The sequence below is a fragment of the Oncorhynchus keta genome, chromosome 23 (assembly GCF_023373465.1).
Source record: "Oncorhynchus keta strain PuntledgeMale-10-30-2019 chromosome 23, Oket_V2, whole genome shotgun sequence".
Classification (NCBI taxonomy): Eukaryota; Metazoa; Chordata; class Actinopteri; order Salmoniformes; family Salmonidae; genus Oncorhynchus; species Oncorhynchus keta.
This window is the reverse complement of record NC_068443.1, coordinates 5828907-5844404: the sequence shown is the minus strand read 5'-3', so window position 1 is coordinate 5844404 and position 15498 is coordinate 5828907. Positions and strand designations below refer to the sequence as shown.

Below are 15498 nucleotides of genomic sequence, written 5' to 3'. Positions count from 1 at the left end.
GATATGTGAAGTGGATCTATCTGTGTGGATATTTGAAGTGGATATATCTATGTGGATCTATCTGTGTGGATATTTGAAGTGGATATATCTGTGTGGATATATCTGTGTGGATATGTGAATGGATTTATCTGTGTGGATATGTGAAGTGGATCTATCTGTGTGGATATGTGAAGTGGATCTATCTGTGTGGATATGTTGTTTTAGTTGAGCGTTTACTGTTTTCATTATAAAATCTCCCACTCAGACCTTGAAAATCTTGTATTTATTTCACACTCACAGACTTGCACGGAAATCCTCTCCATATCTGTAAAAGCACACATTCCCCAAACCTTTTTTGTTGTGCACAGGTAAACTCCAACCGTCTCTCTTGTTGTTCAGAGTTCAGGAAGCCAATCCATCTCCCCCCACACCCTTCCCAGTGAAATCCGACACCCTATGACATCACAGGTTGGCGCTTGGCTCCTCCCCGGCTGTGTGTGAACACAACTCAGTGTGTGATCAACCTTTGGTGCTGAAGGGTCTCTCTGCAAACTACTGTGAGAGTGAGTGAGTGAGTGAGAGAGAGTGAGAGAGAGTGAGAGTGAGAGAGAGAGAGAGGAAGAGAGAGAGAGGAAGAGAGAGAGAGAGAAGAGAGAGAGAGAGAGAGAGGAAGAGAGAGAGAGAGGAAGAGAGAGAGAGAGAGATAATTTTCTTCAACGGTGTGAACAGTTAGTTGTGGATTATCTAAGCAGGGAGAAGAGCGACTTGAGTTCTATAAAGATTCTCTTAACCTTCCCTGGATTCTGGAGGATATTCTTTAAGGATTTCTGCAAGGATTTGGATATTGTGGTACAACATTCTTGGAACTAACTACCAAAAGAAGGTTTCTCACGGGAATACAAAATATATATATTTTCTAGATCTAGGTAAGTGACATTTTTAAATGTTTCTGTTGTAAAACATGGTAATGGTGACTGAGACTTTGGACATGCAAATTAGTAGGCTAATTCAGTCCCCCCCATCAGCACAGGTGTCAATTCGAGAAAAAACCAATAGGAACAAAACAGAAAACCCCCTGCAAAAAGATCCTTGTTAACTTGTCTCCTAAAAGAACGAGGGTGATGTGATCCTCTTCTTCACTACTGAGGTATTTTCTCTCTCTTCTTTTGTGGTCTTTTTCTTTTGTCCTTGTTCACTCTTGCTTGTTAAGCCAAAACAATAGTTTAGCCTTCTCTTGGCTCAGCTCTATTGGTCGTCTCTCTGGTAAATGACCCTGTCTGCTGCAAGCCCTCCCCTGGTTTTTTTTGTTTTTTTTTAAACAGGACTTTGAATAGCGTGTTCGTGGTGTGTCCCCTAGCTACCGCTGTTAAGGTGAGGCACCCGCGGAGTCTACAGCAGCGCTACTTTCAGGCCCAATAACCTGCTTTTCCAGTTGTCCTTCGTTGCGTCCCTAATGGCACCGTGTTCTACGGCGCATGGGGCACTAGTCAAAAGAAGTGCACTATGTTGGGAATAGGGCGCCTTTTGGGACGTAGACTTTATCTCCTCTGGCAAACTACAGGCTAAGGTTTCAGCAACAAGAATTTCAGTTAAAAAAGAGCTACTGTGGTTCTGAGCTGCTGAGGTTCTGATCTACTGAGGTTCTGATCTACTGAGGTGCTGATCTACTGAGGCTCTGTGTAGCTGAGGTTCTGAGTAGCTGAGGTTCTGGGCTACTGTGGTTATGGGCTAATGAGGTTCTGAGTAGCTGAGGTTCTGAGCTACTGAGGTTCTGAGCAGCTGTGGTCCTGAGCTACGGAGGTTCTGAGTAGCTGTGGTTCTGAGCTACTGAGTTTCTGAGCAGCTGTGGTTCTGAGCTACTGAGGTTCTGAGCAGCTGTGGTTCTGAGCTACTGAGGTTCTGAGTAGCTGTGGTTCTGAGCTACGGAGGTTCTGAGCAGCTGAGGTTGGCATAGGGAGATCCCCTAGTAGGGGAAAAGACGGCTGTTTCCTGGAGTTTGAAAAACAGTGCCAATTCAGGGCTTTTGAAAGCTTTAAAACGGTTCATGGTTTAGGCTGCGTTTCATTTAAAATGTAGGCTTAACCCACATGATTACCCGGGAAAGGTTGTTGTCCAAAGGCCAGGCTGGTTAAACAGTGTGTGTTAGTTTTAGGTGTTCAATGGAAATCAGTCTTCTTCTTTTTTTCAAAACATCTTTGGTCTATATTCTGTTGGGCTTCTTTTTTTTCAAAACATCTTTGGTCTATATTCTGTTGGGCTTCTTTTTTTTCAAAACATCTTTGGTCTATATTCTGTTGGGCTTTTTTTTCAAAACATCTTTGGTCTATATTCTGTTGGGCTTTTTTTTCAAAACATCTTTGGTCTATATTCTGTTGGGCTTTTTTTTCAAAACATCTTTGGTCTATATTCTGTTGGGCTTCTTTTTTTTCAAACATCTTTGGTCTATATTCTGTTGGGCTTCTTTTTTTTTCAAACATCTTTGGTCTATATTCTGTTGGGCTTTTTTTGAGCTAGTTCTCTGTAGGATCTTTAGCAGAGTAATGAAATAGCTTCGCAGAGATGTTGGTGCATTTATTTCTCTTTACATTGTTTTTAGCAATGTGTTTTTAGTTTTTATTGGTTTTACTTGAACCTTTTTATTTAATTAAGGCAAGTCGGTTAAGAACAAGTTCTCATTTACAATGACGGCCTACCGCTGGCCGAACCCGGACGACGCTGGGGCCAACCTATGGGGCTCCCAATCACGGCCGGTTGTGATACAGCCTGGAATCGAACCAGGGTCTGTAGTGACGCCTCGAGCACTGAGATACAGTGCCTTCGGGGAGGGTTTTCCTGAGTAATCCCCCAACAATTAGGCCTATTTGATATGATACATTTATATATTTTTTTACACTTAGGCCTATGTTATAAAACAATTTCTCAATAGCGTGTTTATAGCATTAGCTTAGCAGAGTAATGGCAGCAGGTGTTGCTCAATATAAGCCTGTTGCTCAACACTAAGCAGTGTGTCACGGACGGAATGAAAGAGAGAGAGAGAAAACGGGAGAGAGAAAGAGAGAGAGGGAGAAAAATACCAAATATCCTTTTAGCAGCTTGCCCTGTTCCACCAAGAGCTGTCTTAAGCTCTCAGGGCACACTGTGTAAAGACAACATGTCTGTCTTGCTTTGTTTGGCATGAAAAGACCACATTTCCCCATGGGGTGTTCTCCCTCCCAGTCGGAGAGAACTGAACGCCTCCTCTGTCCTCCTGGCCTGACCAGGGTCTGTATTCACAAAAAGTTACGGAGTCGAATCTAGGATCAGTTTTTTCCTTTTATATCGCCACATGTGATTCCTAATCTGAGACACTGTAAATGCAGGCCAAGAGCCTCTCCTAGTTAATCATTTACCAAACCACAAACCTGTGGCCTCGCCTGTTGGAACCCCTGGGCAGGGAAACGGAAACACAGAGATGTGAGAATGACAATGTGTTGTGTGAGCGACTTACATTAACAGTCAGGGTTCAGGGCACATCAGTCTGCTCTGGGATTCGAACCAGCGACCTTTCGGGTTTACTGTAAGCATTTCACTGTTGTACTCGGCACATGTGACAAATCCGATTTGATTTGATCCAACATTACCAGCTACCTGCTGACCGGTTTCTTCTCTTGTCCTCTGAACCTGACGTCTTGGTATCGCTCTTCTCACCTCTGCTGCGTTTCATGTTTACGACTCAGTGTCAGCCATGCCACTGTGGGGTGGTTATAGAGTCCATGGTCTGACCGTTAGTTGGCTCAGGGGAAATAACTTGGTAGACTAAGGGGAAATAACTTGGTAGACTCAGGTAGACTCAGGGGAAATAACTTGGTAGACTCAGGGGAAATAACTTAATCGGCTCCCGAGAAATAACTTGGTAGACTCAGGAAATAACTTGGCCGACTCAGGGGAAATAACTTGGTAGACTCAGGGAAATAACTTGGTAGACTCAGGAGAAATAACTTGGCCGACTCAGGGGAAATAACTTGGTAGACTCAGGGGAAATAACTTGGTAGACTCAGGGGAAATAACCCAGGGGAAATAACTTGGTAGACTCAGGGGAAATAACTTGGCCGACTCAGGGGAAATAACTTGGCCGACTCAGGGGAAATAACGTGGTAGACTCAGGGGAAATAACTTGGTAGACTCGGGGGAAATAACTTTTGACTGTCCCAAATCCCACCTTATTCCTGACATAGTGCACTACTTTTGACCAGAGCACTATGGGCCCTAGGGCTTGTCAGAGAGGAGGAAGTGATCGGTCATCTTTTGTTGATGTGAATGGCAGGGGGAGGGGCTTGGTGTGTGTGTAAATAGGAAGGTGCAAACAGAGCAGAAGGAGCGTTGGAGACACGACTCCTAAGACAACATGAGAACAAGCTGACATTAAACTCTCATAAAAACCAAACATTGAATAACTAACTAATTTGGAAACTAATTTGGAATATCAACATGTATTCAAATTAATGAGAATTTTTTTTTGCATTTAATGTTTGATCCAACAGAATCCCTTATATGGGCACCAAAACACACTGAGCTATTATTTTACTGTAACAGAGGAGTAGTTAACCTTTCTAGAGATATCCTTTTCATGTCTCAACTCCTCAGATTTGTACGCAGAGCAGACACTACTAAAACGAGAGTAACAATGAACGTACCACATACCGCTGGCAGCATTTTAGCCAAAGACTGTTATACTAGCTGTCAATGGCTGGGTTTTTACAAATGTGCAATAAGTATAAATCACAGGAATTGTTTCTCTTTCTGAGAAATAAGATAGGCCATTTTGATTTGAACTTCTGAACAAAGTGGACAGGCTTGGCATGCTGTTCAAACAGTTGCAGACAGACAGAAGGGTGTGTTCATAATTATTCAACTGTTATACTTTGTCAGCTAGCATATAGATCCAAGTTGGCTAAAGTTTAAATATAAAGATTAGCTGGCTACTCACTTGGACATGGGCTTGTTCTGGAGAGATTGTTAATGAGACCTGTGTTCATGTTCTAGAATACCTACAATAAGTTTGTCATTATTAGTGAATGTTCTAGAATACCTACAATAAGTTCGGCATTATTAGTGAATGTTCTAGAATACCTACAATAAGTTAGTCATTATTAGTGAATGTTCTAGAATACCTACAATAAGTTAGTCATTATTAGTGAATGTTCTAGAATACCTACAATAAGTTAGTCATTATTAGTGAATGTTCTAGAATACCTACAATAAGTTAGTCATTATTAGTGAATGTTCTAGAATACCTACAATAAGTTAGTCATTATTAGTGAATGTTCTAGAATACCTACAATAAGTTAGTCATTATTAGTGAATGTTCTAGAATACCTACAATAAGTTCGTCATTATTAGTGAATGTTCTAGAATACCTACAATAAGTTTGTCATTATTAGTGAATGTTTTAGAATACCTACAATAAGTTAGTCATTATTAGTGAATGTTCTAGAATACCTACAATAAGTTTGTCATTATTAGTGAATGTTCTAGAATACCTACAATAAGTTAGTCAGTATTAGTGAATGTTCTAGAATACCTACAATAAGTTTGTCATTATTAGTGAATGTTCTAGAATACCTACAATAAGTTAGTCATTATTAGTGAATGTTGTAGAATACCTACAATAAGTTTGTCATTATTAGTGAATGTTCTAGAATACCTACAATAAGTTTGTCATTATTAGTGAATGTTCTAGAATACCTACAATAAGTTAGTCAGTATTAGTGAATGTGCGTTATTGCACGTTTCTAGTTAAATTTGTAACGTAAAGGGGTATTTCCATGGAGAGACTTGAAAGCCAGATCGGTGATTATTACCAAAAACACAGGTTGAATTATTAGTGAGGTCTGATGTGTGTGGAAAATGTACATTCGTCTAAGTCTAAAGTCTAGCTAGAACGTCACAATCCCTGAATTCATTAGGTTATTGCCGACTGTCTAAAATGCAGTGTGTTTGACCTTTTTAATTGTACAACAAAGCTTATTTAGAGCCTCCTCTACACTCTAACCACTAGGCTACCCTGCCGCCTCTACACTCTAACCACTAGACTACCCTGCCGCCCCTACACTCTAACTGGTTGGTTGATTGGTTTATTTGCTCGGTTGTTTGTTTCTTCTGGTATTTGATTGGTTTATTTGCTCGGTTGTTTGTTTCTTCTGGTATTTGATTGGTTTATTTGCTCGGTTGTTTGTTTCTTCTGGTATTTGATTGGTTTATTTGTTCAAACAAACACTCAGTCACTCCTCCTGTGCTTTAGGGCGTTGTCTGGTGATTTTAAGCTGAGCGAGGCGTACCGACACTCGAACACACTGGTAACTGTTTCACTTCTGATCCTGTCGCCTTGGTTTCCTAACAACCAATAAGCCGTTAGTCTGTTGCTCCTCAACATTTTTTTTTACAGAGGCCCGACTGAGACTCAAAGAGTGGTAGAGAATCTGTTCAGAGCTTTTATTCTTACATTCTAACAACTCATCTTTTCCTCTTTGTCTGTTCCAATTCTTTTCATAAATCACTTACTCTATAGTCCCCGGTGGAACCCTCAAATGTAGTTAACAACAGAAAGGTATGGATTTCTCTGTTGAAACAAGATTTCCCATTAGTGGGTGATTTGGAGGGACGACGGATGGTTTAGTTGACGTTTAGTGTGTGTGGCTGCGTGTGTGTGTGTGCTTGTGTGCGTGTGTGTGTGTGTAATGGACGTTTAGCACTATAATGGATCGCTCTCGTCTACGTGTCCTGTTCCCGGGCGAGACGTAACAGACAGTTACCATCACAGATCAATGTCTGGGACGACGAACGGCAACGCTCCCATCGTCTCTACATTACGATCGGCATGTGAATGCTGGATACACACTTAGTACCAAACCTAACTTTATTGCTATCGTTATGAGGACACTTTAATTATTGAATTATAAAAGCCGTTGGTTTTGCTGCTCTTCTCCACCTAATGTATGTCACACCAGTGACTGAAATTGCATTAAGAAATTATATTAAGACTGCAATAAGTATTTGATATGCTTTTTTGAAAAATGTGTTTATTACCCAAGGAAGGAATGTCTGGTCTTAGTCGTGTAAATCCCACTCATGATGATTTATCTCTGGACATTATATGACAGTCGCTCTGAACAAGAGCCCTGGGTGTTACCTGAGAAGTCAGAGGCCTGGGTGTTACGTGAGAAGTCAGAGCCCTGGGTGTTACCTGAGAAGTCAGAGGCCTGGGTGTTACGTGAGAAGTCAGAGCCCTGGGTGTTACGTGAGAAGTCAGAGGCCTGCATCGTCTGACATGACACTTCGTCACACGAGCTACTGTCAACCAAGAGACAGGCGAGGAGAGGTGAGCAGGGGAGAGGATAGGAGAGGAGGGGAGAGGATAGGAGAGGAGGGGAGAGGATAGGTGAGGAGGGGAGAGGATAGGTGAGGAGGGGAGAGGATAGGTGAGGAGGGGAGAGGATAGGGGAGGAGAGGAGAGGATAGGTGAGGAGGGGAGAGGATAGGTGAGGAGGGGAGAGGATAGGTGAGGAGGGGAGAGGATAGGGGAGGAGAGGAGAGGATAGGTGAGGAGGGGAGAGGATAGGTGAGGAGGGGAGAGGATAGGTGAGGAGGGGAGAGGATAGGTGAGGAGGGGAGAGGATAGGTGAGGAGGGGAGAGGATAGGGGAGGAGGGGAGAGGATAGGTGAGGAGGGGAGAGGATAGGTGAGGAGGGGAGAGGATAGGTGAGGAGGGGAGAGGATAGGTGAGGAGGGGTGAGGATAGGTGAGGAGGGGAGAGGATAGGTGAGGAGGGGAGAGGATAGGTGAGGAGGGGTGAGGATAGGTGAGGATAGGTGAGGAGGGGAGAGGATAGGTGAGGAGGGGTGAGGATAGGTGATATGATAGTTGAGGAGGGGAGAGGATAGGTGAGGAGGGGAGAGGATAGGTGAGGATAGGTGATAGGATATAGGACAAGTGAGATGTAGAGATGACGGGCAGAGCTGGTGTTGAGGGATCAGCAGTGTTCTGATACACACTAGTCATTATGACAGCTCAGTGTTCTGATACACTAGTCATTATGACAGCTCAGTGTTCTGATACACACTAGTCATTATGACAGCTCAGTGTTCTGATACACTCTAGTCATTATGACAGCTCAGTGTTCTGATACACTAGTCATTATGACAGCTCAGTGTTCTGATACACTAGTCATTATGACAGCTCAGTGTTCTGATACACACTAGTCATTATGACAGCTCAGTGTTCTGATACACACTAGTCATTATGACAGCTCAGTGTTCTGATACACTCTAGTCATTATGACAGCTCTGTGTTCTGATACACTCTAGTCATTATGACAGCTCAGTGTTCTGATACACTCTAGTCATTATGACAGCTCAGTGTTCTGATACACTCTAGTCATTATGACATCTCAGTGTTCTGATACACTCTGGTCATTATGACAGCTCAGTGTTCTGATACACTAGTCATTATGACAGCTCAGTGTTCTGATACACTCTAGTCATTATGACAGCTCTGTGTTCTGATACACTCTGGTCATTATGACAGCTCAGTGTTCTCATTATGACATCTCAGTGTTCTGATACACTCTGGTCATTATGACAGCTCAGTGTTCTGATACACTCTAGTCATTATGACAGCTCAGTGTTCTGATACACTCTCGTCATTATGACAGCTCTGTGTTCTGATACACTCTAGTCATTATGACAGCTCAGTGTTCTGATACACTCTAGTCATTATGACAGCTCAGTGTTCTGATACACTCTAGTCATTATGACAGCTCAGTGTTCTGATACACTCTAGTCATTATGACAGCTCAGTGTTCTGATACACACTAGTCATTATGACAGCTCAGTGTTCTGGTACACACTAGTCATTATGACAGCTTAGTGTTCTGGTACACACTAGTCATTATGACAGCTCAGTGTTCTGATACACTCTAGTCATTATGACAGCTCAGTGTTCTGATACACTCTATTCATTATGACAGCTCAGTGTTCTGGTACACACTAGACTAGTCATTATGACAGCTCAGTGTTCTGATACACTCTAGTCATTATGACAGCTCAGTGTTCTGATACACTCTAGTCATTATGACAGCTCAGTGTTCTGATACACACTAGTCATTATGACAGCTCAGTGTTCTGATACACACTAGTCATTATGACAGCTCAGTGTTCTGATACACACTAGTCATTATGACAGCTCAGTGTTCTGATACACTCTAGTCATTATGACAGCTCAGTGTTCTGATACACTCTAGTCATTATGACAGCTCAGTGTTCTGATACACACTAGTCATTATGACAGCTCAGTGTTCTGATACACTCTAGTCATTATGACAGCTCTGTGTTCTGATACACTCTGGTCATTATGACATCTCAGTGTTCTGATACACTCTAGTCATTATGACAGCTCAGTGTTCTGATACACTCTAGTCATTATGACAGCTCAGTGTTCTGATACACTCTCGTCATTATGACAGCTCAGTGTTCTGATACACTCTATTCATTATGACATCTCAGTGTTCTGATACACTCTGGTCATTATGACAGCTCAGTGTTCTGATACACTCTGGTCATTATTAGAGCTCAGTGTTCTGATACACTCTGGTCATTATTACAGCTCAGCGTCCCGATACACTCTAGTCATTATTAGAGCTCAGTGTCCTGATACACTCTGGTCATTATGACAGCTCAGTGTCCTGATACACTCTGGTCATTATTAGAGCTCAGTGTCATGATACACTCTGGTCATTATTAGAGCTCAGTGTCCTGATACACTCTAGTCATTATTAGAGCTCAGCGTCCCGATACACTCTAGTCATTATTAGAGCTCAGTGTCCTGATACACTCTAGTCATTATTAGAGCTCAGTGTCCTGATACACTCTGGTCATTATTAGAGCTCAGTGTCATGATACACTCTGGTCATTATTAGAGCTCAGTGTCCTGATACACTCTGGTCATTATTAGAGCTCAGTGTCCTGATACACTCTGGTCATTATTAGAGCTCAGTGTCATGATACACTCTGGTCATTATTAGAGCTCAGTGTCCTGATACACTCTGGTCATTATTAGAGCTCAGTGTCCTGATACACTCTAGTCATTATTAGAGCTCAGTGTCCTGATACACTCTAGTCATTATTAGAGCTCAGTGTCATGATACACTCTGGTCATTATGACAGCTCAGTGTTCTGATACACTCTGGTCATTATTAGAGCTCAGTGTCATGATACACTCTAGTCATTATTAGAGCTCAGTGTCATGATACACTCTGGTCATTATTAGAGCTCAGTGTTCTGATACACTCTGGTCATTATTAGAGCTCAGCGTCCCGATACACTCTAGTCATTATTAGAGCTCAGTGTCCTGATACACTCTGGTCATTATGACAGCTCAGTGTCCTGATACACTCTGGTCATTATTAGAGCTCAGTGTCCTGATACACTCTAGTCATTATTAGAGCTCAGTGTCATGATACACTCTGGTCATTATTAGAGCTCAGCGTCCCGATACACTCTAGTCATTATTAGAGCTCAGCGTCCCGATACACTCTAGTCATTATTAGAGCTCAGGTACGCCACACCCATACATGACCAAACGTTCATTCATGTATTGCTCCAAATTCTCTGAATAGCATAGATGACACGGTGAAGTCCAAGGACAAACCGAGTACCTCATAGTTTCACATTACCAATCTCTCTGGTGAAGTCTGACCGCGTGGCCTATTGATAAGGAACGTGGTTGTGTAGTTTCTCTCTGGATCATAATCTTATGCTAATTAGCGTAGTGTTGTTAATCGTTCTATAATCTTCAGCTCCGCCTCCTTGTTTTATGATCCATATCTATTTACTCCTTATTTCTCTCTTCTTGTATTAAAGTCTAGGACGTCGCCAGCGAACACAGCTCAGCTCTTAAAATATATAAATAAATGTTTTACAGCTCTACGGGCGGTGTGCTGCGTGGTCGTCGTGCCGACGGAAGGAGATGAAGCATAAATCCGTTTTGTGTGAAGGGACATTTCCCTGCTCGCCTCGCTAAAACTAATTTCACTTCCAAATCATGCCATTACTCCTCTGCTGATTGAAGCAGCATCCATTTGGAAGAAAATGCAGTGCGTGTGTGTGTGTGTGTGTGTGTGTGTGTGTGTGTGTGTGTGTGTTTGCGTGCGTGCGTGCGTGTGTTTGTTACAGTGCCTTCAGAAAGCATTCATACCAATTGATTCATTCCACATTTTGTTGTGTTACAGCCTGAATTCAAAATAGATACTTTAAAAAAAAAATTACACCTAATCTACACGCAATACCCGATAATGACCAAGTGAAAACATGTTTTTAGACATTTTTGCAAATGTATTTAGAATTAAATATAGAAATATCTCATTCACGTGAGTATTCAAACTCCTGAGTCTACTTTATAGAATCACCGTTGGCAGCGATTACAGCTGAGAGCCTCTAAGAGACTTTCCACACATGGATTGTGCAACATTTGCCCATTATTATTTTCAGAATTCTTCCACCTTTGACAAATAGGCTGTTGATCATTGCTAAACCATTTTCAGGTTGTTACCATAGATTTGCAAGTAGATTTAAGTCAAAACTGGAACACGGCCACTCAGGGACATTCACTGACGTCTTAGTAAGCAACTCCAGTATAGATGTGTCCTTGTATTTTAGGTTCTTGTTCTGCTGAAAGGTGAATTCATCTCCCAGTGTTTGGTGGGGAGCAGACCGAACCAGGTTTCTTCTAGGATTCTTCCTGTGCTTAACTCCATTCTGTTTATTTTTTTATCCTGAAAAACTCCCGTGTCCTTAATGATTATAAGCATACCCCTAACATGATGCAGCCACCATAATGCTTGAAGAGAGTGGTCCTCAGAGATGTGTTGTATTGGATTTGCCCCAAACATAACACTTTGTATTCAAGATAAAAATGTGAATTGCTTTGCCACAATTTTTCGTGAAATACTTTAGTGCCTTGTTGCTAACAGGATGCATGTTTTGAAATATACGTTTATATTTTTATCCTTCTTTTCACTTTGTCAATTATGTTAGTATTGTGGATTAACTACAATGTTGTTGATCCAACCTCAGTTCTCTCCTATCACAGCTATTAAACTCTGTAACTGTTATAAAATCACCATTGACCTCATGGTGAAATCCCTGAGCAGTTTCCTTCCTCTCCGGCAACTGAGTTAGGAAGGACGCCTGTGTCTTTGTAGTGACTGGGTGCATTGATACAGCATCCAAAGTGTAATTAGTAACTTTTTCATGCTCAAAGGGACATTCAATGTCTGCTTTTAAAAATGTTTACCCATCTACCAATAGGTGCCTTTCTTTGTGAGGCATTGGAAAACCTCCCTGGTCTTTGTGGTTGAATCCGTGTTTGACGTTACAGATAATTGTATGTGTGGGGTACAGAGAACAGGTAGTAATTCAAAAGTCATGTTAAACACTGTTATTGCAGTCCATGCAACTTATTACGTGACTTTTTTTTTTACTCCTGAACGTATTTAGGCTTTTCATAACAAAGTGGTTAGGGGAGGTGCTGGCTAACAGAGTAGAACACCTGGTTAGGGGAGGTGCTGGCTAACAGAGTAGAACACCTGGTTAGGGGAGGTGCTGGCTAACAGAGTAGAACACCTGGTTAGGGGAGGTGCTGGCTAACAGAGTAGAACACCTGGTTAGGGAGGTGCTGGCTAACAGAGTTAGAACACCTAGTTAGGGAGGTGCTGGCTAACAGAGTAGAACACCTGGTTAGGGGAGGTGCTGGCTAACAGAGTAGAACACCTGGTTAGGGAGGTGCTGGCTAACAGAGTAGAACACCTGGTTAGGGGAGGTGCTGGCTAACAGAGTAGAACACCTGGTTAGGGGAGGTGCTGGCTAACAGAGTAGAACACCTGGTTAGGGGAGGTGCTGGCTAACAGAGTAGAACACCTGGTTAGGGGAGGTGCTGGCTAACAGAGTAGAACACCTAGTTAGGGGAGGTGCTGGCTAACAGAGTAGAACACCTGGTTAGGGGAGGTGCTGGCTAACAGAGTAGAACACCTGGTTAGGGGAGGTGCTGGCTAACAGAGTAGAACACCTGGTTAGGGGAGGTGCTGGCTAACAGAGTAGAACACCTGGTTAGGGGAGGTGCTGGCTAACAGAGTAGAACACCTGGTTAGGGGAGGTGCTGGCTAACAGAGTAGAACACCTGGTTAGGGAGGTGCTGGCTAACAGAGTAGAACACCTGGTTAGGGGAGGTGCTGGCTAACAGAGTAGAACACCTGGTTAGGGGAGGTGCTGGCTAACAGAGTAGAACACCTGGTTAGGGGAGGTGCTGGCTAACAGAGTAGAACACCTGGTTAGGGGAGGTGCTGGCTAACAGAGTAGAACACCTGGTTAGGGGAGGTGCTGGCTAACAGAGTAGAACACCTGGTTAGGGGAGGTGCTGGCTAACAGAGTAGAACACCTGGTTAGGGGAGGTGCTGGCTAACAGAGTAGAACACCTGGTTAGGGGAGGTGCTGGCTAACAGAGTAGAACACCTGGTTAGGGAGGTGCTGGCTAACAGAGTAGAACACCTGGTTAGGGGAGGTGCTGGCTAACAGAGTAGAACACCTGGTTAGGGAGGTGCTGGCTAACAGAGTAGAACACCTGGTTAGGGGAGGTGCTGGCTAACAGAGTAGAACACCTGGTTAGGGGAGGTGCTGGCTAACAGAGTAGAACACCTGGTTAGGGGAGGTGCTGGCTAACAGAGTAGAACACCTGGTTAGGGAGGTGCTGGCTAACAGAGTAGAACACCTGGTTAGGGGAGGTGCTGGCTAACAGAGTAGAACACCTGGTTAGGGGAGGTGCTGGCTAACAGAGTAGAACACCTGGTTAGGGGAGGTGCTGGCTAACAGAGTAGAACACCTGGTTAGGGGAGGTGCTGGCTAACAGAGTAGAACACCTGGTTAGGGGAGGTGCTGGCTAACAGAGTAGAACACCTGGTTAGGGGAGGTGCTGGCTAACAGAGTAGAACACCTGGTTAGGGGAGGTGCTGGCTAACAGAGTAGAACACCTGGTTAGGGGAGGTGCTGGCTAACAGAGTAGAACACCTGGTTAGGGGAGGTGCTGGCTAACAGAGTAGAACACCTGGTTTGGGGAGGTGCTGGCTAACAGAGTAGAACACCTGGTTAGGGGAGGTGCTGGCTAACAGAGTAGAACACCTGGTTAGGGGAGGTGCTGGCTAACAGAGTAGAACACCTGGTTAGGGGAGGTGCTGGCTAACAGAGTAGAACACCTGGTTAGGGGAGGTGCTGGCTAACAGAGTAGAACACCTGGTTAGGGAGGTGCTGGCTAACAGAGTAGAACACCTGGTTAGGGGAGGTGCTGGCTAACAGAGTAGAACACCTGGTTAGGGAGGTGCTGGCTAACAGAGTAGAACACCTGGTTAGGGAGGTGCTGGCTAACAGAGTAGAACACCTGGTTAGGGGAGGTGCTGGCTAACAGAGTAGAACACCTGGTTAGGGGAGGTGCTGGCTAACAGAGTAGAACACCTGGTTAGGGGAGGTGCTGGCTAACAGAGTAGAACACCTGGTTAGGGGAGGTGCTGGCTAACAGAGTAGAACACCTGGTTAGGGGAGGTGCTGGCTAACAGAGTAGAACATCTGTTTAAGGGAGGTGCTGCACACACACTCGCACGAACGCACACACACAAATACATACAACACACACACACACACACACTGGCCCACACACACACTGGCCCATAGATGGATGGATAGATGGATCTGATTACCTCATTGATCCCCAGTCATATCTCCCAGCCTAGACCCATGATGGAGGATACTTACAGTGTAATGTGTTCCTGGTATACTCTGTCCACTGTCTCCAGTATAATGTGTTCCTGGTACACTCTGTCCACTGTCTCCAGTATAATGTGTTCCTGGTACACTCTGTCCACTGTCTCCAGTATAATGTGTTCCTGGTACACTCTGTCCACTGTCTCCAGTATAATGTGTTCCTGGTACACTCTGTCCACTGTATCACTGTCTCCAGTATAATGTGTTCCTGGTACACTCTGTCCACTGTATCACTGTCTCCAGTATAATGTGTTCCTGGTACAGCCTTGTAGCCCTGTCTGGTTTAAAGACGAATCTAATGCAATATTAGCACACTTCTCTATCAACCCAGCTGATAGCTACAATTTTGTTAAGGACAGAGCGAAGCGTCTGGCTGTGTGTGTTTATGCTTTAGTTTGAGTGTTTGTGACGTCTGTCAGGTGGAACGAGACATTTGTTATCTGGTAACGTTTCCATCTCTAGCTGACTGTGTTTTCAGACTGTCCCCTGTGACGTGCATCGTGAACCGCAAAATAATGACACATCAGGTGGTGGCTTTTTTTTTTCCTTCTCAAAGTCTTTTTTCTCAAACACTCACGGTGACTCCTCTCTCCTGCCCTCTCCTCCCCCCTCCCACTGGTCTCTCCTCCCCCTGCCACTGGGCTCTCCTCCCCCTGCCACTGGGCTCTCCTCCCCCTGC

The 15498-nt window shown here is 43.8% G+C and overlaps 1 protein-coding gene across 1 annotated transcript in view; it reads left to right on the top strand.

Moving 5' to 3' along the window:
* The first annotated feature begins 493 nt into the window (after window positions 1–493).
* LOC118402472 (receptor-type tyrosine-protein phosphatase F) overlaps window positions 494–15498 on the top strand; it is a 359072-nt gene continuing 344067 nt past the window's right edge. Inside the window, exon 1 of the mRNA XM_052476034.1 lies at window positions 494–905. The gene's annotated coding sequence lies outside the window, so the exon portion shown is untranslated. The remainder of the gene's footprint in view (window positions 906–15498) is intronic.